The sequence below is a fragment of the Coenobita brevimanus genome, chromosome 57 (genome assembly GCF_032717465.1).
Source record: "Coenobita brevimanus isolate Jiangsu-jjx chromosome 57, ASM3271746v2, whole genome shotgun sequence".
In the NCBI taxonomy this organism is placed as follows: domain Eukaryota; kingdom Metazoa; phylum Arthropoda; class Malacostraca; order Decapoda; family Coenobitidae; genus Coenobita; species Coenobita brevimanus.
Window position 1 is genome coordinate 21,571,665 of NC_137010.1, and position 24,693 is coordinate 21,596,357.

The 24,693-nt window shown below is 41.3% G+C and overlaps 1 protein-coding gene and 1 pseudogene across 2 annotated transcripts in view; both read right to left on the minus strand.

The window, feature by feature from the left end:
• lost (methenyltetrahydrofolate synthase domain-containing protein lost) overlaps positions 1–24,693 on the minus strand; it is a 328,112-nt gene that overhangs the window by 269,930 nt on the left and 33,489 nt on the right. The gene's annotated exons all lie outside the window — the stretch shown is intronic.
• Positions 11,036–11,154, minus strand: LOC145402458 (5S ribosomal RNA; annotated as a pseudogene).

Consider the following 24,693-nt stretch of genomic DNA (forward strand, 5'->3'; position numbering starts at 1 on the left):
CAGGGGTAAATCAGCTCTGCTGTCGGGCTCTGCTGTCGGGCCCTGCTGCTGATGTCACTGATTGCACTGCGCAGTTGACCCTTGTGCAGTGTGCTGCAATGAGGTTCTGTCCCTTCTCCCCTTTGGGGCTAAGATGCGAATGAATGTGTTTGAATGGATGAGTAAATGGGGAGTGTGTCGTCCGTCTCGGCTACCTCCCTTTCCTTGAGGGAAGCAGCCTAGGTATATGGATGGATGGATGGTTTGAGGGTCATCCAAGGGACTGACCTGTTGTTTCTGAGAACTATATAAAAGTCACAAGGTTATATCAAGGCTGTACCAAGTAAGGTCAACCTAAATTTTTATATGATTAAAATCAAACCTGTGGAAGGATCAAAACTAACACAAGAACCAAGGAATCTGACTAACAAGAATAATCAACCTAAGGTAATGTAAAGGTAAAGGTGGGGGCAGATCTTATGAGGCACTCAGCCATGGTGCTCATCTCCATAACTTTGGCTTTTGAGTCTGTGGCAGGTTTTTCACCCACTATCCTGGGATTCATTATCACCCAGGTTACCAAGGTTTCCTCCCCTAGGTGTTATCCTAGGTACTCATTTTCCTACCAACCCACAGAGGGTGGATGGACACCTCAGCTGAGTGATGCCAGCTGCCCAAACCAGGATTTGAACCCTGGAGCTAACAGTCTGGCAGTTTCACAGACCGCGATACTAACCACTCAGCCACCATGTTGTAAGGTCAGTCAAAAGGCAATGTCAAATTTCAACTCATGCAATAGTGTGTGAACAAAAGAATTACAGAAGTTTTTATCTGCTTTGCAAAAACCTTGGTGGAAGGATTAAGGATCTGCCAAGGGGCTTACCTATAGCTTTTGAGAACAGTGGGTCAAAGATTGAGGTTACACTGGAAGGTTAACTCAAACAATCATTATCTGCTTTAGATTCCACAAACCTTTGTGGAATGTTTTTGAGTATGACAAGGATAGCTGATTTGGATTTTGAATAACAAATCAAAGTCCAAGGTCACAGGGAAGGGTCAAAGGACAAAGTCATACGGCGAGATCAGCTCAAACATTTTTAGTTTGATTTGAACCAAACATACTGGACAAGTTAAGAGTCAAGCAAAAAATTTAGAATGGAACAATTAATATTTCAGAATACAGGCATACCCCAGTTTAATGATGCAATAGGCTAAGTAAAAACTCATTGCTAGGTGGGGTATCATATCTCGGGGTAGTTTTAGCATGTAAAGTATAGGGATGCATTTTTGAGCCTTGGGTTTCCCCACCAACCAAGTCCTAAACCTAACCAAATGAGTTCAAAAACAAGTATCAAGCTAACCTAAACCTCCAAACAGCTTTCAAACAAGCTAAACTAAGCCTAAACGCAGTTTATAACTCACCTATATCCTAAAATAAAATCTAAAAATCATCAATTAAGTCTGGAAAAAATCAAAAGTAAACTGTACCCAATAATGACAATGTTTACCCCACCCATGACTAAAACAAATTGATCTAAGTCTAAAAACAATATATAAATTAACCTAAACACAAAATTTAACTCTAAAATATCATCAACCAAAAAAAAAAAATCATTATACCAGGGTTTGGCCATCGTTAGGTGAGGTAGAGTGGTATTTTAACCCTCACCGTTATGCTGGGGTATCGTATCTAGAGGTATTGTATCTTGGGGTATGCCTGTAATTGATAAACGGGAATAGGAATAGTAAAGTCAAATATTTGCTTCTTACACCAATTGGTGGGCGGGACAGTGGCACAAGCTCAGGGCCTTCCTTCTTGTTACTTAATTCATTGGATTTAACTGAATGTGTGATATATTGTATCTAAACATAATGGACACCATACATATATAGTTTCTGTATCTGTACCTAACTATCCATCTATAAACAGTATATACAAATATATATATATACATACCGTATATATATATATACATATATACATATATATATATATATATATGTAATCCCTGTACTATCCGGACCCCTACTTTCCGGATTTAATATTCCCAAAATTGCCCCAAAATTGCAAAAAATTAAAAAAAAAAACAGACTTTTTTCCCCCCATTATTTGAACTCGGTGTGTGCGGTGCGGACCAGCTGTGCTTTGGTGCGTAGTTCCGCTGCCGTCTGCTAGAGCACCCCTGCATCCTCCCCACTTACTGCCCGTCTCTTGTTGTGTGTGCACGCTCATCATCATGGCCGCCCACGTACTCACTTTTGTAGTGGTGCCCTACTTGCTGCAGATTCTCTTGCTGCTCTCCTGCCTCTTGTTAGTGTGTGTGAAGATGGCCCCGCTGCCTGAGATGAGGAAGAGAGTGGTTTTGACTCTGGAGAAGAAGAGGGAGATACTAGACAAGGTGGATGCGGGATGGTCAAGCTCAAGCATCCTCCGTGAATTCAACCTGGACCGATCCACTCTGTTTGATATCAAGAGATCCCGTGACAAACTAATGCAGTGCACGGCTGACTTCTCATTGAAGAACAAATGCAACGTGGAGAGGAAGATGATGTTTACTCCCAGGTATGCTGAAGTCAACCGCTCCACGTTGATTTGGTATCGACAGCGACGTGCTGCTGGTGTGCTGGTGCATAGCACGGAGCTCAAGGCTGTTGCTGAGAAGTTCGCAAGGCTTCACGACGCCCTAGACTTCAAGGCATCCGAGGGTTGGCTCTTCACATTCATGTTACGACATGGCCTTACCAACTGTAAGTCTCATGGCGAAGATTTGGACGCCAACGAGGATGGAGTAGTGGAGTTTCGGCACAAGGTGAAGGCCTTGATCGACAGGGATAGCCTCACTCTCGGTCAAGTCTACAACACTGACGAAACTGGTTTATTCTATCGTTCTTTGCCATCGAACACTCTAGCCAACAAGAAGGAGAAGTGTGTACCTGACCGCCTCTCCAAGCAGCGGATATCTGCTTTGTGATGTGCCAATGCTAATGGCATGCACCGGCTTAAGCCCGTTATTGTTGGCCATGCTAAGCAGCCTCAGAGTCTTTGTGGGGTGATGGATGTCCTTCCTGTCATTTGGTACCATTCTGTGAAGGCATGGTTCACTGCCCAGATCTTCAAAGACTGGTTCCATCGCCATTTCGTCAAGGAGGTCATCAATTACCAGAAGAAGACACTGGGAATCCAGTGCGACCAGGTAAAGGCCCTCCTTCTCTTGAATAATGCACCTGCCCACCCGTGCGACAAGGACTTGGTGGCTGAGAATGGCCGCATTAGGTGCATTTTTATGCCACCTAATACGACTGCTCTCATCCAACCAACGGACCAAGGAGTGATTGTGGCAACGAAGACGCTGTACTGACGGAAGTTTCTGGGTGAGGTGATGGTTGTTCTCAAGGACGGGGACGAGCGCAGGGAGGGACGAGATACGCGATGCCAGCAGACTCTGGAAAACATTCGCTGCTACATCAAGTCTGCAATCTACAACTGGGCCAGTGCATGGAAGGAAGTCCCTGTCAAGACTCTAGAAAATGGTTGGTCTCGTCTACTTCTCGGAATGGATGTGGAGCACGATTTCCTAGGTTTTGATGTGGATGACTTCCATGCACGTCTACGTGTACATGGCGACGATGTTGATATGGACGAAGTGTGAGAGTGGTTGGACGACGACGAGGGCGATCCTGAGTATCAGACCATGTCTGATCTCGAGATCACATCTTCAGTTGCAGGTGTCAGTACCCAACTTGAAGATTCCGACGTGGACGGCGATGATGATGCGGACTCCTCTCGGCATGACACTACTCCAGCCACCCCCAAGCTAAGCACACTCCGGGAACACGTAGAGTTCGTTCTCAACTACCTGGAACACCTGGACTACGACAAAGAGATGGAGCCCTTGAGATTTGTGGAGGAAGTGCGCACTTTCAAGCAGCGCATCATTAATCACCAAAATCGTCGTTCCTTGCATCAGTCAATCACTGACAGCTTTTTCAGAGCTGTGACCCCTGCTGTGCCCAGCCCTGGCTCCGCACCATTGCCTCCCCAAGACCGGCTCTCATCCTCCGAGCCACAGCCCAGCACATCACGCACGGTGGAGTTGCCACCAGACGTGAGTTTGTGCCTCACTTCAGAGTCGTCTGCAGTGGGTAGTCCATCACCAGTTCCCAGCAACGGATCCCTTGGCCACCTATATCAGCTACCCTCAGACTCTGACAGTGAATAAACAGCAAGAACTAGCCACTAGACCACACAGGAACTTACAGTGTTGTGCAGTGAACAAAAACAGTGTGCAGTTTTAAGAAATTAGAATTCTGAGTGCAAAGACTTAAGTGCAGAGAGCAACACTTATTTTATTGATGTTCAGTGGAGTGCAAAGTAGACTAGAGTGTGTAGTGTTAAGAAAATGGATTTATGAATGCAAAGACTTAGTGCAGAGTGCAACACTGATTTCATTACGGTACAAAGAAGCGCAAAATAGACTAGAGTATGTAGTGTTAAGAAAATGGATTTATGAGTGCAAATGACTGAGTTCAATGCAAGACTTCATGTACAGAGTACTGCCGGTGCTTCAGGTACTCCTTTTTACTGTCAGAGTCTGAGAGGAGGTGGGTTACTCATCGAGATGGCCAGGGACTTGTTGTAAGTACCCAGAATGTTTCACATTGTACTGTATTTTCCATACTTACCTCAAAAACCTCATTTCACTCTTTTATATCCCTTATTGGTGTGAATAGGGTTTTAGGTGCTATGCATATCAGTAGGGAGGTGTTTTTCTGAGTTAGGCTAGGTTAGGGTCCATAAGTAATCAGTCCAGGAGCCAGGGACTTGTTGTAAGTACCCAGAATGTTTAACATTGTATATACTCACCTCTAAAACCTCATTCTCTGGTTCTTTTGCATTTATTTCAGTCTTTTATGTTCCTTATTGGTGTGAATTGGGTCTTAAATAGGTGCTATGCATGTCCAGTTGGGAGTTGTATGGGTGTTTTTCTGTCAGGGTAGATTAGGGTCCATAAGTACAAGTCCAGGAGGCTATGGCCCACTTTCCAGACGGGACCACTTTCCAGACATGCCTTTGGCTCTATTACATTGGATAGTTGAAGAATTACTGTATATATATATATATATATATATATATATATATATATATATATATATATAAGAGATAGCAGAAGTCCTAGTGAGTGATGAACAGGGTGGTTTGAGGAGTGGCAGAGGATATGTGGATTAAATATTTGCAGTGAGACAGATATCAGAGAATGCTTGTGAGAAGGATCATAAGGTATTTATGGCATTCATGGATCTGGAAAAAGCATACAACAAAGTGGACAGAGAAGGATTACGGAAAGTTTTGCACATGTATGGTGCAGATGGTAAGATGCTAGGTGCCGTCAAGGGTTATTATTATGGTAGTGAAGCATGTGTAAGGGTTAATGGGCATCTAAGTGAATGGTTCACGATCGGTGTGGACGTGTGACAAGGTTGTGTGATGTCCCCATGGTTGTTCAAAGTACATATGGAAGGGGTGATGTGGGGAGATGTGGAGAGAGGAATAGTATTGGTGATGAATGGTCTATCTATCCATTGCCAGATGCCTTATTCCCGTAATGGGTGGCCAAAAACAAATCGCCTCCATGTCGCCCTGTCCCCAGCCATTTCACTGCCCTGCTCCCAGCTCACACCCCACTCTCTCAAATACCTCTCCACTCCATCTCATCCTTGCCGATGATGCAGTACTGCCTGCAAGTACTGGACAAGAACTTGGCAGGCTAGCGCAGAGTTTTGCTGAGGTCTGTGAGCATCGTGCCTTAAGAGTAAATGTAGAAAAGAGCAAAGTGATTGTTACTGAGAAAGAAGGTGACTCCCAGTGCAATGTTACAGTGAATGGGGAGAGACTGGAATTGGTGAGAGAATTCAAATACCTGGGTACAGTAATAGAAAAGAGAGGAAAATGTGCAAAAGAATTTGAAAGTGACACAAGAAAGAAAAGTAGCTGGTGCAATGAAGGCCTTGATAAGAAACAGAGGCTTGAATGTTGCAGCTGCATGAGGCTTACAAGAAGGTGTGTTAGTGCCAACTTTAACATATGGATGTGAGACTGGTGTGACATGAAAATTTAAAATCAAGAGTAAGAACAGTGGAGATGGGACTGCTGAGGAACGTATGTGGAGTACAGAGGGTGGATAGGATACGAAATAATGTGATTCGAGAAAGATGTGGAGTGAGAAAGTTGGTGGACACCAGAATCGAAGAGTGTGCTGAGATGGTATGGTCATGTGGAGAGAATGGATAACAACAGAGTGGTGAAAAAGGCATATCTGAGCGAATCTGAAGGAGGGAGGAGGCGAGGTAGGCCAAGGAGAAGGTGGAGAGATATGGTGGATGAGCGTGTGAGAATAGAGGTTTGGAAGTCGGTAAGGCTAGGAAACTGAGAAGAGATCGAGATGGCTGGATGAATGTTATAAGGAGAAGTGCATGATCAGGGATTTGGCATCCCTTTTTAACATGGTAGTGTCTGGATTGACTCAATCAGATATGTTTATGTGAAGCTACAGAACGTGGTGAATGTTTTTGGCGTATCCAACTGAGCCAGGATTCCAAGGGCTTGAATGATGAGTGAATGGAAGCGTGGCCCATTGGACTGGGCAAATTTGGGCTGTCTGGACACAGCTACTCCTCACCCTGTCCTAGGGTGGGAAAGGAGGTCCAGATGATAAGGATTATATATATATGTATATATATATATATATATATATATATATATATATATATATATATATATTTTATATACTGTATTTATATATATAATTATATATATATATATATATATATATATATATATATATATATATATATATATATATCAATCAATCAATCATTTCCTGTGGCACCCTCGGGGATGCATAGGGCCTCGATGAACTCACACCACCACATCCTATCTTGTGCTAACTCCTCAAGATCTCCCCAACACTCATCTCCAGCTTCCCGTCTCATTGTCCTCACCCACGTCTCTTTTGGCCTTCCTCTACCTCTCCTACCAGGTGCCACCCACCCTGGTGTACCTCGTACTATTCCCTGTCTCCTATACACATGTCCTAGCCACTTCCATCGTGAGAATCTAACATATTCATCGATCGGCTGCACTCCCGTTATTTCTCTAATTCTACTATTTGGTATCCTTTCCCACCACTTAACTCCTAATATTCTTCTAAGTGCTTTATTTTCAAACACCAAGAATTTATTTTCCATAGTCATTGTGCTGTACCAAGACTCGTGTCCATAAATTAAGATACTCCTAACCATTACCTTATAAAGTTTGATTTTTGTATGCACAGAGAAATTGTTATTATTCCAAATATTTTTAAGCATTCCCATTGCCTGATTAGCCTTCTTTAACCTTTCCTCGAATTCAAAGTTCAAAGAACCATCCTTGGCTAAATAAGTACCTAAATATTTAAACCTATCAACTTGCTTTACAACCATACCTCCAATTACACATTCCTGCGCATTTTCCATATTCATATTGATTATTTCAGTTTTTCCACAATTAATAACCAAACCCACCTTGCGACCTTCACTCACCAAACAGTCCAACACTCTCTGCATCTCTTCTTGCCCATCACAAATCAAAACTATATCATCTGCATAATCTAAATCCAAAAGTTTCCTGTTCTCTCCCCAAAGTATACCTGCACCGGTTTCTGTTCCAACACGTTTCATAATGTAATCAATGACCAATATAAATAGTAAAGGCGATAGAACACCACCTTGAATTACTCCGGACTTGACTTCAAACGAATCACTCAGACAACCATCAAATATATATATATATATATATATATATATATATATATATATATATATATGTATATATATATATATATATATATATATATATATATATATATATATATATATATATATATATATATGTATATATATATATATATATATATATATATATATATATATATATATATATATATATATATTCCTGTCCAGCTCTTTAAACACTCTTCCCTCACTACTACAGTTGAAAACCAACTTATTCACAGCACCTCTTTTTTGTGCTTTCCTTTTTCAATTTCTTGATCCTGTCTATTCATCTCCCTGATACCAGGAGTGTATGTCTTGAAGTTTTCATTAATCTGGAATCCACACATATTACTATATATTGCAGGTCACTGATCTGTTTTGTCTCAACCTCTTCCAGTTAATATCCTATGTACTTAGCTCTTCCAACTCCCAGATGATTTATGGGAATTCAGCACAGGAAATACTTCTCAGAGTGGATGTGATGCTCTCTACTGATCCCTTCGGCATGATAACCACGTGCAGCAAGTCCTCGTTATATGTTATTATTTTTTTACTTTTCTTACACATAAAATTCACAATATATTACAAAGTATTGCCAAAAAAAGCTCTACATTACAAAAATACTGCCTATAAAAGCTCTATTCCTATCTGAACTCAGATTTGCTATAGTTTCCTCACATTTACAGTATTTTAGTACACATCCATAACACATAATGAGGAGTGCCTCTAGGGTACAAGACTTATTCAATGGATAAGAATCTGCAGTTACACACAACACTGATCCGTGCTCTTACTGCAGTCAAGCTAAACTCACAGGGTACTTCACCAACTTGAGACACCAAACAGTAACAATTAAACCCTACACAAAAGTCTTATCTGTAACGTTATCAGTGAGGCATCTTTTATCACCTGACACAGACATGCATCATCTGAAATGATATCTTAGACCTCATGATGCCTGGGAGGTAACTGCCTTAGCCCTAGACATTTAACAGTGACCCTGGCACAGTAATTTATCATAAATGAGCCAATACCAGTATTGTACAGTACTGTACCATACACTTACTCCTTACCCTGGAAAAGAATAAGTCTATCAACAAACTGCCAGAATAGCACTTACACTGCGAAGGCAATGGCAAGCCACTAATTTTTTATGGATATGAATACAATGCCTATGGTTTATAGAACTGGTCAGCCTTCATCACACACTGCAGCTGGCAACCTTAAATCACTGTTAGGTCATGTAAATCGCAGATCTAGGCACCCAAGTGGGCCTTTTCCGAGGAGAACTGTAAACCGTGGCATTCAAACTGAAAATCGCGACCCAACAACCAATCACCACGTGTCCCTGGTGGCATATGTGCATACTAGTGCCGCCATGTTGTTGTTGTTCTTGTCCCGCCAGTCCGCGCACTACAGACCGTCGCCGTGGAGTACGAGAGTTACCTGCCTTTTTTGTGCAACTTCCCCCAGCCTTCTACCTGCCATGGCCCCTCCCGACCCCCCAATGAAGTGCTCTAAGCAGTATGGCGTCAAGAAGCTGCCACAGTTGTTGTACAGTCAACGTTTGGAGCTCATTCATCGTGTTGAGAGGGGAGAGAAGTTTTCAAAGCTGGTGAAAGAGTTTGGGAAGAACAAGTGCTGAGAGGTTCTAAGTTCTTCCCAACACCACCCCACTCCAATCACTTAAGCAATTTCATCATAGGATTAAAGTGAGATCCCTTAATACATGCTCTGAATACTCCTAAATTTGTATGTTTGTGTTTGATGGTGCCTAGATGGGTGTAGGTAGGGTGCTGTGGGGGTGGGTTGGCCAAAGTCCAGACCCAAATTAATTTTTCACATAAGAGTTATTATTCATAAATCACGGAATTCGTAAATCACGGCAGTGGTCCAGACCCAAATTGTCGTGATTTACGAGGACTGAGTGTATTTCTGTTACAGCATCTTACCTATTGATATTAATTAATCATACAACATTACCAAATCTGATAAAGCACCCTAATCAACCAAGAGCCAGCTATATGAAACTTGTGAACTATAATCTGACCTTACCCCTCATCACCATCATCTCACTCCCTCTCAGCAACAGTGCCCACATCTCAAACTCTCATGTATCATTATCCTTCCCTTGACACAGATGGCCTCTCTCTCACAGCACACTACCACACACCACCTTTATTTTCTCTGGTTTATCTTACACTATGGTACAATACTCTAAACTCTGCCATCATGATTTCCTATTATAAGAAAATACTTACATACTACAGAATCGTGTATTTTTTTCTAACCTGACAAGGATCCCTATCAGTTCCAGCGCAGGTGATGGCCAAATGTAGTCAGACTGGAGAGCTGATTTCCCTGGTAACCAACGACATGCACTTGTACCTCACAGTTTTTGGTTCACTTAATTTCATGCAACTCTAACTTCTTAGTTGTGGGGTAGTCCAGTTCTATTAGCTACAAATCAACCAACTACAGTAAATCCTCGATATAATGGACTTCAATAGACCGAAATTTGCTTTTATCGGACTCGAGGGGCTACCAGACTAAATTCCTACATATCAGAAAAAATCTGAATAAGCCAGAAGCAGTCTGGACTGCCTGACCACTTCAGATATGTTCACAACAATAATGTAAATAAAAGACATGTTCTTCAGTGTACAGTACAGTATTATTATATATACTAAACCATTTGATTAATATAATGAAGTTATTTACAGTACAGTACTGCAGTGGTAGTCAAAACAGTTTAAAAACCATTCATGTGATCCAAACTAATGTCTGATATATCGGAAAAAAATCCGGATTAGCAGGGGGAAGTCCGGATGTCACTTTTATTGGAATTTCGCATTTTTCGGAATGGTTTGGGCCCCAATTAGTCCATTATAGTGAGGTCTTGCTGTATATTATATCTTTCATTTCCTACTACACATACACCCAGAGTCCTGAAACTGAGGGCACGGGTTACCCTTCCCACGCCCCACTCGAAGTGAAAGCTCACACCTTCAACATTAGTTGCAATTTCAAAAGCGTGAAAGTGAACCCCTTCATGTGGGTACGCACTGCAAACAGTTGGTAGCCCTGATTAAGTTAAAAATTTCATATATATATTCATTTTCATTCATTCATTGCCAGACGCCATGTATCCCAGATGGGGTGGCCAAGGGCTTAGAGTTAATTGTTTTACAGGGAGGGGCACTAATCCTCCACCAACCCCACTTGACACGTAGGGAGAACGTTATGCCAACAGCATCTGGTGTTCCCAGGCGGTCACCCATCCAAGTACTAACCAGACCCAACGTTGCATAACTTCGCTGATCGGACGGGAAGCGGTGTACTCAACATGGTATATATATATATATATATATATACAGTATATATATACACAGTGCTTGTCAGAAGTATCGAGCACCCTGCGTCCCTCCTATGAAACAAACCTTCCAACATTGAAAAAACATGTAAATAATGCATTTTATTTACCTTTAGTGTTTCGTAGGGTATCCTTTACGCTTCTTCACGGACCTAAGACGTCTTGGAAGTGAAAGGGCGAGGGTCCTGAGGTGCTGGAGGGGTATTTTGTCCCAGGAGTCACGAATGGTGGCTTCCAGCTTAGGCAGAGAGCTCACGTCCTTCCCTTGGACATTCTTCTTTATGAGATACCAGAGGTTTTCTATTGGGTTGAGGTCTGGGCCATTTCCTGGCCAGTCTTTCATGAATGATACCTCGCAGTCACGAAGCCAATTGGTGACCAATTTGGCCTTATGAGCAGGTGCACTGACCTGCTGAAACACTTGTGCACCTGTGAGCTCAAAGGACTCTGGTAAATGATCACACAGAAGCTCCAGATAAACGCACTGATTCACCCTGCAGTTCTTGGGAAGCACAAGTTTCCCCAAACCTTTACCAGAAAAACAACCCCATACCATGAGTGAATCAGGATGTTTAACTGTGCTTTCCATGTAACGTGGGTCAAGCAGGTCACTACCTTTGCGCCGGTACACATGAGCTCCTCAATTACAGGTAACACTAAACGTTGCCTCATCAGACCACAACACTGATAACCATTGCTCCTCACTCCAGTTAAGGTATTTGTTAGCAAAGGCAAGCCTACAAAGTCGCTGGTAATGTGTGAGAAGAGGCTTTCTCACAGGCCTGTGACTTGTGTAACCAAGTTCATGGACCCTTCGAGACACTGTGCGCACAGAAACCTCACCAAACACTTACGGGTTGCTCTCCTTTGTCTTCCTAGCACTCACATGAGGATTAGACTCCACTACACGTTTTAAAACATTAACAGACCTCGGAAAAGTTTTCCTGGACCTACCAGACCGCGGTTTCTTTGTGGGAACGTCACCACTGTTTTCCACTCGAAAACGGGCACACCACCTACGCACTGTCGATCGAGCCACGCCAACCAATTCACTAATTTCCTTCGTTTGGTGGCCTGCCTCCTTTAGAGCAATGATCTGGGATATGATTTCACTCAATAGTTCACGGGTAGGTGCCATAACAAAGTGGCGAAAGCCAAAACACTGCAGGACAATTGGTAAAAAATGGCGCAAAAAGAGAGGGAGACGCGGCGGAGTTCCTCTCTCTCAGGCAGCCCGTAGGCAACTGAGGCGGGAACCAACCAACGCGTAGGAAGGCCTCAGGCTACCGTGACATCATGCTAGCGCCGCAAACATCTGGCTCAATTTTTACTACCAAAAACGGGTGATTTTTTTTGGGCCGTAAGTATTGCGCGCCCTGACATAGGTGCTCGATACTTCTCACGAGCACTGTATATATATATATATATATATATATATATATATATATATATATATATATATATATATATATATATATCTATGTATATACATATAAACATATATATATATATATATATATATATATATATATATATATATATATACATATACATATACATATATATATATATATATATATATATATATATATATATATATATATATATATTATATATATATTTACATGAGTAGAACCTCTCTCATTTGGACTATATGGGGGGAAGGATTGTCCGAATAAGCAGATTGTCCGGACCATCAGGGTAATCTCCAGTTCATACCAAAAACTATCTACAGTCAACCCTTGGCTATCACGGGTTTTGCTATCGCGTTTCATGGCTATCACAGACAGGTGAAATGCAACACGATTACCTTTATCGCGACCTCAAATACTGCTATCGCGGACGATGGTCGGCCAGAAACATTCAAATCGCGCGGGCTCCGCCCATGCGTATACTCGCGCCGTGATTGGCGCGACGTCACAGGCTACTCGAGCGCTGATTGCCCCAAGACATGGTTACAGCTACCCATCCTTCCCGCCAAGGTTCAGAGAGAGTCAGCGTTACCAGTCGACAGCAGCTATAGCCGTGAAGACCTATTGTTCAACCACAATGGCCACCAATACCCCATCCAACCCTCCTACCATCGGTGCACGTAACGCGGCTAACCCAGGACGGCAAGTGAGGAAGAGGAAGAACCTGCCTTATGCTCAGGGTCCCTTCCAGACTCCTGATGAAGCTGATCAATTCCTAGACGAGATAGAACGTCGGAGGGGTGGCCAGTAATACTCCACCCCAGCCTCGGAACCCCTTCAACCCACCCAAGCCCCTCATCCTCTCCAAAAATGTTAAGTAAAATGGCTTATTACAGTTAATTCTGTTTTATTTATAACCTTTATGTACTGTACTGTTGTTAATTTGCAGCATTGGTTTGTAATCCCAGGTATTTTAGTGAAGGAGATGTGAAAATAGGGTAAGGTTGGGGTAAAGTTGGAGGTCGGGGAACCCATTAGTTCTTAAGTATGGCTATCGCGATTTTGGCTATGGCGGGTTGCCTAGGGTACCAATTACTCGTGATAGCCAAGGGCTGACTGTACATATGGTATGTTTGTTAATTATTAACATATGGCATATGTCAACCCTACGTAACTGCAAAAGATTTAAGGATACTAAAGTAACCAAACTAATCATGTACGATAGTTTTGTATTGCATAATTTACAGGTAAGGCCACGACAAGAAACTAGCCTACATTTTAAATTGTAGTAAGTGACTAAGGCCCGTGTAGGCAAAAAACTAAATTAATTAATTAACTGTAATATTTGGAATAAAAATAAAACTTATGTAGGCAAAAAATACATTGTCATCTTTGGCATATTGATAACGCCCATATGGGCAAGAAGCTAATGTTTGATGTACAAATAAAGCACATTTAAGTTCAAAAAATAACCTACAGTAATCATTAAACACTGCAGAATATTCTGACCCATTTTTGTGTAAGAAAACTCCTCCTTTTAACACCTTTATTCATTGCAGAAGCTACACTTGCATTAAGGGGCATGGTAAGGAGGATTAACTTTTGAAATACAGCGTAAAAATATAAATGGTTGGTGAACTAGTCGATGAAATGAATGCTAGCATGTGTTTAAACAGGCGCCCATGTTGCAACCTAGCGTAATCCGAGACTAAACGAATGACGATCGCTTTCTACGCCGATACTGAAAATGACTTTAGAATTACTTTCAACATATTTTTGGAGCTTATTATTTTTAAATTTTGTCCGAATTAACAGAAATCCAGATCAAAGAGGTCCGGACCAAAGAGGTTCTACTGTATATATATATATATATATATATATATATACAGTAAAATCTCAAATTTTGACAGTTTAGATTTCGATGATTTGAATTTAGATGCATTTTGGAGTGGTCTGCCTACCTCACTTTTCGATGCAAAATCGTGAATTTCGATGCTGTCACGGGCTTCATAAGCAGAAACAGTCAAAGATCATCACCTTCTTCAGGCCAATTATTAGGGTGTTGCAAGATATAACCATCCAAGAGGGTGAGGAGGAAGATGTTGACACTGCAGATGTCCAGATACTCAAGAATGATTTTCATTTAGAGGAATTTGGGTTGGATACCTCCACAGAGGAGGCTACTTCAACTAAGTGGTTCACCCCTGCCACACACCACCAACACCAGCCAGCCAAGTGATAATATTCCATAACCTAAGGTTAGTACTGTACTGTACAGTGTGCTTTAACTACTGTAATACAAACTGTGACAGGATACTGACAAACTATAACAAATTTTGCTGTATTCTACACTACAGTACAGTATGGCAATACAGTGCAGAACTACAGTTACTTAACCACATATATAGTTCATAAAGTTTACAGGGAGTGTGGGCAAAAAAATCATGATTTTACGTAGTGCAGTTGGGAGGCCCTGGACCCAAATTGATTTTTCCCATAAGAAGTTCAATTTAAATTTCGATGTTTTGAATTTAGATGCAGTTTTTTGGTACATATGTCCATTGAATTTTGAGATTTTACTGTATATATACAGTATGTATATATATATATATATATACAGCTACCACAAATTGACTTAGGACCTAGGACCTCCCCCCACAAGGTATTAAAAAACACAGAAATCATAGTATATCACAATGCTCATGAAATGCCATTTATTAATATGAAATCATGTTTCCCTTGTTTTTCAGCACCAATTGGATGCGTTTTGGCATAGAATCACTTAGATCTCTAAAGTAATCTAAGGACATTTCTTTGCATCATCATTTGTCAGTTCAGTCTTGAGGTTGTCCAGATTGAGTGTCTTCATCTCTGCCATGATTTTCTTCATCTTTGCCCAGCAGTTTTCTATCGGATTTGGATCCGGACTGTTGCCAAGCCAGTCCAGGAACTTATTCTGATTATCCTGAAGCCATTTGGTCACTTTTCTTGACTTGTGACATGGAACTGAATCGTGCATGATAACGTCGCACCCATGAATAGCAAAAAAGTTTAACAAATGATCTTTCAGAACTTGAATGTACTGTACTGGCCACCATTCATCACCAAGTTCTTAGGAAGAAAGTAGAGGCCTCCCCTTCCCATTTCACTTGAGAAACACCCCCATACCATTACTCATTGTGGGTGCTTAACAGTCGGCACCGTGTAAGCAGGGTCATATCGACTACAGGAGGTAGGGCGACGAATCGTGGCAGAAAGCACCTGGAACACTTGAAATGTGCTTTCATCGGAAAACAACTTTTCCCCACTCATCCAATGTCCAGTGTGCATACTTCTTGGCAAACTGAATGTGCTGTTTCTTCATGCAGTCAGTGAGAAATGGTCTCTTGGCTGCGGTGCAGCTTGGCAAACCCAACTCCTTCCGCAAGCAGTGTTGGATAGTTCGAATTGAGATGTCTTGTAGCAGCTGGAGATGCATTCTCTTCAATTCTGCTGCTGTCAGTTGAGGATTCTTGATTACTTTCCTCTTCAGAAGTGCATCTGTACCTCTGGAAGTCGTCTTCTTTCCACCACCATGCTTGTGCTCTGGTACGACAGTCGCACACTGCAGCAAGAATCTTCATGATGGTTGACTTTGTGCATCCAGTACATTCATAAATCATGTTGATAGGGACATTATCCTCCCTCCATGCAATGATACGGACCCTCTCATCCCTTAAGCAGTGCTTTCCAGGCACGGCAACTCGACTCTAGGAAAATAACAGGGCAAACAGTAATGCATACGAAAAAAGAGGGAGGTGCAAGCTAAGAGCGATGGGAACATATTCTCCCACTCTCGTTTCTGGGCAAGCACAGATATGCTGAGTGTTTCACCACCTCCCAGCAACACCAGAGGAGTTGCCAGTTACTTCTTGCCCAAAAAAATCACTTGGTAGAGGTGGAAACACAAAGCAAAGACAGACAACTCTCCCATAGCAATTCTGTGCGTATTTTACCTATTTGTATTTACGTATTTGTAGTATACAGGAATTGAGCAATGCTCGTGTTGTCCTGTCTCCATATCCACATTTATCAAGTCTACCTTTACACACATGAATGTTTTTCTCATGCACCATCTCTAAGTCGTTCCAAATATTTAAGTATTTACCTAATATACCTAATTCTGATATACACGGAATGTACTATGCTCGTGGGTTTCCGTCGCTGTTTCTCAATAAGTCAAATTTAGCTTTAAACTCGTTTAAGTTTTTCGACTGGACGATCTCTTTGTCCAGGTTATTCCACAGGTCTATACATCTATAAGGAAAACTATATTTCTTGATATCCTTCTCAAGCAGCTTGGCTTCCTCAGTTTCATCCCGTGTCCTCTTGTAGCTCTCTTATCCCGTAAAAACAGATCTTCTTTGTCAATTTTATCTACTCCCATCATGGTCCTGAACAATGCAATCATGTCGCCTCTCTTTCTCCTTTCTTCTAAGGAGGGCAAATCCAGCTTTTCCAGCCTCTCTCTGTACGACAGATCTGCCAGACTGGGGACCATCTTGGTTGCTGTTCTTTGTATTCTCTCAATCTTGTTTATATCTTTCTTCTTGTGCGGGGATCACACTACTGCTGCATATTCCAACCTGGGGCGAATCATGGCCACTATCAATTTTTTCATCATCTCCTCGTCCATATAATGAAAAGCTACTCTTATATTAGTCAGGAGTTCATACGTCTCTCTAACTGTCTTGTTAATGTGTTTTTCAGGTGACAAACTGTCCTGGACCAGCACACCCAAAAAATAGTTTTTTTTTTTTCGAATTTTTTGCAGTTTTCGGACCATTTTGGGAATATTGGATCCTAGGACAATTATGTCCGGTTAACAGGGATGTCCGAATAGTGGGCGTCCTGATATTAGAGGGATTACTGTACTTTGAGTTTGCCTACCTGTTACGTGAAAGAAAACCACTTGTGAGCAGGCCACAAACAACAATACCTGCTTGGCTATACCTAAATGATTTCACTCAATACTCAGGGGGATTGTGCCAAATATGAGCCTCAGTGTATCTGTGATGTGAAGTACAAAATAATAATGTTAGTTGTGTAAAATATTTATATGATTTTCACTATAACCCTGATTAGTACAAAGCAGTCTGATTTACAGTGCAAATAATTACCTCATACTCTACGATAAAGCATGAAAGAGCAACAGCATTTACTTTACCGTAATCGTGATGTTCAGTGCAGTTCTAAGCGTCTTAGTAAAGGAGAAATATGATTATTATGGAAGAAGTGAGTACAGAAAAACGAAGTAAAGGAGAAATATTCCTTACGGAAGAAGTGAGTACAGAAAAACGATGAGATATTTCCTTTTCCACACACCTACGTAGCATACAGGCATAAAGGAGCGGGCGGTAAATCCTTGGGTAAGCCACATGAACCGGGTGATGACTCATTTTCACGGCAGTGAGTAAGGAGTGGAAAAAACAAGTGGAATCTTCCGCATTCCATCCAAGGACACACGGGCAGTGTTACAATCACCACTCCAGTCAGTGCTGCCAACACTAGCTGGCCGGGCCAAGGTCATGGCCAGTGGCACACGCTCAGAGCCGCGTGCCAAAACATGAAAAACCACTCGTCTTCAACTCATCCTTACTCATTGACGGGACTACCTAGAGACCTCGGGATACCTTCATTGGAAAGAGGAAGATTTGATGAGTCTTATGAACTTTTATTTGATTCTCTAGCTATTAAAGTTTGTCAGATACGAGTATAAGGATCTGAAGCAAGGGTATTTTTTCCAAAATCTTGGAAATTGTCCGTAGAGAGGAGTGTGCAGCGGCTGGGAACTCCCCGGCACTTAAGGGTTAAAAATATATTTAAAGATAGATTATTACAAATATGTCTGCCTTATGACACCCAAGACAGTGTGTTTACATACAGTACAATCTCACCAACTGGACACATCAGTGCATACTGCATTCTAACCTAATCCTAATCTAACCTAACCAATTAGCTTTGCCCCCTAATAATCCCCATAAAAATTTTAATCACCAAGGACTGCCAATAAGCGTCTTGAGAGTCCTCATTACTATCCATCTATCAATCTATTGCCAGGCACCTTAATTTCATAATGGGTGGCCACAAACAAATCGCCTCCATGTTGCCCTGGCCCCCACCATTTCACTGTCATGCTCCCAGCTCACATCCCCCTCTCTCATATACCTCTCCACTCCATCCCTCCATGGCCTCCCCCCCCCCTCCACCTTACTCATATACACTCTCCTCATTAGTCTCTCACTCTCCATTCTCTCCACATGGCCAAACCACTTTAATGTGTTTCTCCTAACGCTTCCTATCACATCCACATCCACATCACAATGGTCCTTCACTTCCTCATTTGTCAATCAGTCCCTCCATGTGACTCCACATGCTACTCTCAAATAACTCATTTCCACAGCTCTCACTCTTGACTTCTGTTCTCCAACAAGGTAAAAGCTTCGCTTCCATACGTTAGAGTTGGTATCACAATACAGTATTGTCATGTAATAACTTTTTCACTTCCATGCTCACTTCCCTGTTTCTTATTACTGCTTTCAAGGAACCAGCAATCTTTCTTCCCTGTTGTACCCATTCAAGCACTTCACCCTCTAAACTTCCATCCTTACTCATCACACTACCCAAGTACTTAAACGTACTCATATTTTCCATTTCCTCCTCATCCAACCTCACATTACATTCTCTCGAAGACCATACCTTTACTCTTCCCTACATTCACCTTTAGATTCCATTTCTTACATACTCTCCCAAACTCATCCACCACGCCTTGCAGCTCCCCTTTGTCTTCACTTAACAACACAGTATTATCTGCATACAACAGTGCAGGGAGTTTCCAAACACTGCCCTCTCTCATTAGGGCTTCTCCAACATCCACTGCCCTACCTTGTATCTTTTTTATAACCCCATCCATATATAGATTGAACAACCATGGAGACGTGACACATCCCTGTTTCAATCCAACCTTCAAATAGAAAAATTCACTTATTTCACTATCTACATGCACTGCAGCCTTAGCACCCTCATACACCCCCTTCACGGCATTCAACAACTTCCCATCTACTCCATATATTCTTAACACTTTCCACAATCCTTGTCTATCCACCTTGTCATATGCTTTCTCCAAATCCATGAAGGCTGCATACAACTTCTTTCCCTTCTCTAGAAACTTTTCCACTAAAGATAAGAGACTGAATATCTGATCTACACAACCTCTTCCCTTCCTAAAACCTCCCTACTCTTCTCCAACTAATTCCTCTGTTATTTCCCTAACTCTGTCAATAAGTATCCTACCATATGCTTTTCCTATTACACTAAGAAGACAAATGCCCCAATGATTTCCAAACACTTCTTTTTCCCCATTTCCTTTGTACAGGGGAATAATTATATCTGACTTCCAATCCTCCGGGACTCTACCTTCCTCCCAAGCCAATCTGCACATCTTTCACATCCATTCTACTACTATCTCTCCCCCATGCTTCAGCATTTCACCACACACTCCATCAATTCCTGGGGCTTTCTCCATTTCAACTTTCTTCATCACTTCCACAACTTCCATCGTACTGAGTTTTTCCTCTCTTCTCACATCCCTCTATCTCCCAGCCATTCCCCCCCACTTACACTCACATTACTTTCATTCTCTATGTTCAACAATTCTTTAATGTGTTCTCTCAATCTACTCACTTTCTCTCTCATCTCCACCAGTAATCTTCCATTTTTATCTTTCATTCCCCAACTAACTTCTTTGCCACTCTGTCTAACTCTCTTTATCTCTTTGCAGAACATTTTCCTACATTCCCTCCACTTAACCTGTCAAGTCCCGAGGTTTCCCGCACCTCCGACATCCCCCAATCCCGAGGTATTTTCAAAAAATTTTTTTTTGGCTAAAACCTCTGCTTTTGGTGAGAAACATTGAAAATTCATAGAGAAATCGCTCACCTGAGGTTTAAAATACTCGACCCAGGTAGGAGTACCTCCTTACCTGACTGGGTTTTCTAACAGGCTGGCACCAAAGAAAATGAGTTCTATGGGAGGGTAACTATTTCACACAACTCAAAACGGTATTTATTTATTTACTTGGTACAAATTTATATGTAGTATGAGAATATATTGGTTTTCAAGCAGTAATTTAGACATTATAAGCATTGTTTCAATCACTAACTAATCACCATACCTGACCTTCTTTTGCCACATTACCTGATCATTATTTCTGACTGTTTCTTCTTCTAATGCTATGTAAACTTTGTCCTCCACATTGTCATCGATTGGGGAATCACTCTGGCCCTGAATATCTTTACTGGCCAGGTCACTGGTAACAGGTGAATTGCCGAGACAATGGCGTGAGGGGGGGGAGGGGGGAGGTTATTCGGTGTAAGGCATTGTCCCTGCTTAGCATCTTGTAGAGGAATAGAGGAAGGTGTCCCGTGTATACGTACGAAAAATCACGCACGAAAATTGAAAATTGTGCAAATTAGGGACCTTGCAATTGCATGATGTACCAGTACGTCGCCGGGACTGGCAAATGCAAAATGTTGCAACGTACCCATACGTCGACGGGACGGGGTGGGTTAACACTCAAATTCCTTCCACATTCCTGATCCACTCTCTTCATATTCTCTCTTACTAATCTTTTCACCTCTCTCTTCCTCTCTACATACAACTCTCTCTTCTGTCTCTCAACTTCTTCCATACCCCCGTTTCTCATGCACTCATTATATGCTTTCTTCTTTTGTGCCACAGCCTCTCTCACCTCTTCATTCCACCATGCTGTTCCCTGCACCCCCTTTTGTCTTTTGATCCAAAAACACGTGAGTAATGGCCTCCCAGTGTCACGGATATTTTGCCAGGAATCGCTTTTGGCACTCATAAAAAAAAAAAAAAAAAAAAAAAAAAAATGCTGTGTGAAACTATTTATGAAAGTCATTAGTCATCAACAATAAAGGGGAAAAAAAAAAAGCTATAAAGAAGTTGTCAGCATGGAGTGATTGCATATTTCTCACTTCTCATATACACACAAATGCAGTAATCGTGAATAATAAACAAGTCAGCCAAGCAGTATAATTCATATGACAGTATAATTCAAAACAGCTATCTATCTATCTATTGCCAGATGCCATAATCCCGTATGGGGTGGCCATTTGACTTTGAATTATTTGTTTTACTGGGAGGGGCACTAATCCTCCACCAACTCACTTGACACGTAGGACGCACGTATGGTTTGGTTATATGGTTACCACCCAGCGTTGTAAATGGTTTCTTGGATTACAGGAAACCATTTGGCTTGTCACTCAATGTAAAGCCACATATAACGGAAAGAAAAGCATTAAGTAGTGACAGGAAAGATGGGAGAAATAGCAAGAGAGGAGGCCAGGCACAGAAAAAGAATGATAAAGGCTAATGAAGAAGTAGGCAGCACTACATCAAGTGAGTGGATGATGGTCGCCACCACCTACCACTGAACTCACATAATTATCTTGCCTAACAATTTATGTCAACATGCAGTGTGTTCACATATCGTAAGATCCAAATTTTCTTGACCAAAGATTGGGCACAAAGCCCTTTATTTTTTTTCCACACTTGTTGCACTAAAGGCGAAAACATGAATATTACTGCTCCTTCATCATTAACTCTTTTTTCCAACAAAGAAAATTATCCACATCACAAACACACCCAACTCATTTTCTCTGTATGATTGTTTGCATTTAAGCTCCCACACCACATTGTGACTCTACTGTATCACTGATGTCAGTGTCACAACAAGCAGCAGCCACACTCCTTTCTGATGAGTAGATGTGTAACCATACAGTACTGTATCTGTATAATGTATTGCAAATACTGTACACTGTGTTTCATTTTCAGCACTTAACCCCTACACGCTGGGGGGTTTTCGATGTCGCACGGTCCTCCCTATGGGGGTTTCGTGATTTTGGAAAAAAAAATCCCATTACTTCAAACCCTAATATCTGCCAAACTATAACAGCTAAAGAAAAAATTAAAGATACATAAGACTCACCAAACCTTCCTCTTTCAAATGAAAGTATCCCCACGACTCCAGGTGGTCCCATCGATGAGTATGGATAAGTTGAAGATGCTTGCGGCTGTACTCGTCAACCAGCATTGCTCCGCACCCAAAATTGTGACAGCTATACACATCAATCGATGCGTAGGGGTTAAAGTAGGAAATCAGCTGTCAAAATGGTGACTTGGAGGATGAGCGCAGACTAACTGACATTTTTCCCACATAAAGTACACCGCATTTAGCGATGGTTTCTATCTCTATCTATCTATTGCCAGATGCCATAATCCTGCAAGAGGTGACCATTTGACTTTGAGCTATTTGTTTCACGGAGAGGGGCACTAACCCTCCACCAACCCACTTGCTGACACGTAGGGAGCACATATGGTTTGGTTATATGGTCACCAGACTAATTAAAACACTAAATGCGAGGGACCACTGTCTATTATATATATATATATATATATATATATATATATACACTAATCTCTCATTTATCTGGACATAATAGAGACAAAGGCATGTCCGGGTAGTGGCAACATCCGGATAATGAACATTATTCCCCTACCATACCCAGACCCTACCTATGCCCACCTCCAACATATATCTAACCCATCTGTTCAGTACCTATGCTTCATTTGGCAGTGTGTTCTGGTCATTTGGGTATATTTAGACATGAAAACATACATAGGAATATCCAAGGTAATGCTAAATACCAAGAAAACCATGCAGAAAAACCACTAAAACCAAAAATCACCCTTCCTAAACACTATGTACAGTACCCCTCCTTTTTTTGGTAGTGTTTTCTGGTCATTCTGCTATATTTTTACATCAAAACATACATAGTAGTATCTAAAATAATTTTCAACACCAAGAAAACCATGCAAAAATAACACTGAAAACCAAAATACACCAGACCTATACACAACTGTTCTGTATGTACAGTACTCCTCCTAATTTTGGCACTGTTTTCAGGTCAATCTGTCATATTTAGACATCAAAACACACATGGGAATCTCCAGAGTAATGCTAAACACCAAGAAAACCATGAAAAAAAAAAAAAAAAATTGAAAACAAAAAAACATGACTGTATGTACAGTACCCCTCATAATTTTGGCACTGTCTTCAGGTCAATCTGCCATATTTAGACATCCAAACACACATAGGAATATTCAAAGTAATGTTAACCTCCAAGAAAACCATGAAAAAAGAAAAAAAACACTGAAAACCAAAAAACACCGGACCTATACACGACTGTATGTACAGTACCCCTCCTGATTAGGGCAGTTTTTTTAACATTCTGCCATACAGTAAACCCTCTCTAATTCGGATTAATCTGGAGGAACCCCATGTCGAAATATCTGAAAATTCGAATTTTCAGAGAATATGCCTGCCTGTCCCCAAAGCACATCCACGCTCACACAAAACATTCACAAAAACATTGAACAGTACAGTTTAAATGCAAACGATCAGACAGATAACATGAGTCGGGGGTGTTTACGATGTGGATAGTTTCTTTGCTGGAAAAAACAAAAAAGTTAATGATGAAGGAGCAGTAAAATTCATGTTTTTGCCTTTAGTGCAACAAGTGTGAAGAAGAAGAAGAAAAAAAAAAGGCTTTGTGGCTGACCTTTGATATCAACTGATTGTCTTTGGTCAAGCAAATCTGTCTCTTCTGGTTTGTGAAGACACTACGTGTTGACATAGATAGTTGGGTAAGATAATTATGCGAGCTCATTTCTTGTGAATTATACTGTCATACAAATAATACTGTTTGGCTGACTTGTCTATTATTCACAATTACTGCATTCATGTGTATTTGACAACTGAGAGGTATGCAATTACTCCATGTTGATGACTTCAGTATAGTTTCTTCTTTATTGTTGATGACTAATGGCTTTCAAAAATAGTTTCACACTGCATATTTTTTTTTTTAATAAGTGCACCGAAAGTGGTTCCTGGTGAAATTATGCGTGATGCTAAGCAGCCACTGACATGTTGGTTAGGTCAGAAGTTTTTTCTTGATTGTTAATGTTGACTTTCAAGAGGCTTAGTGGCAATCC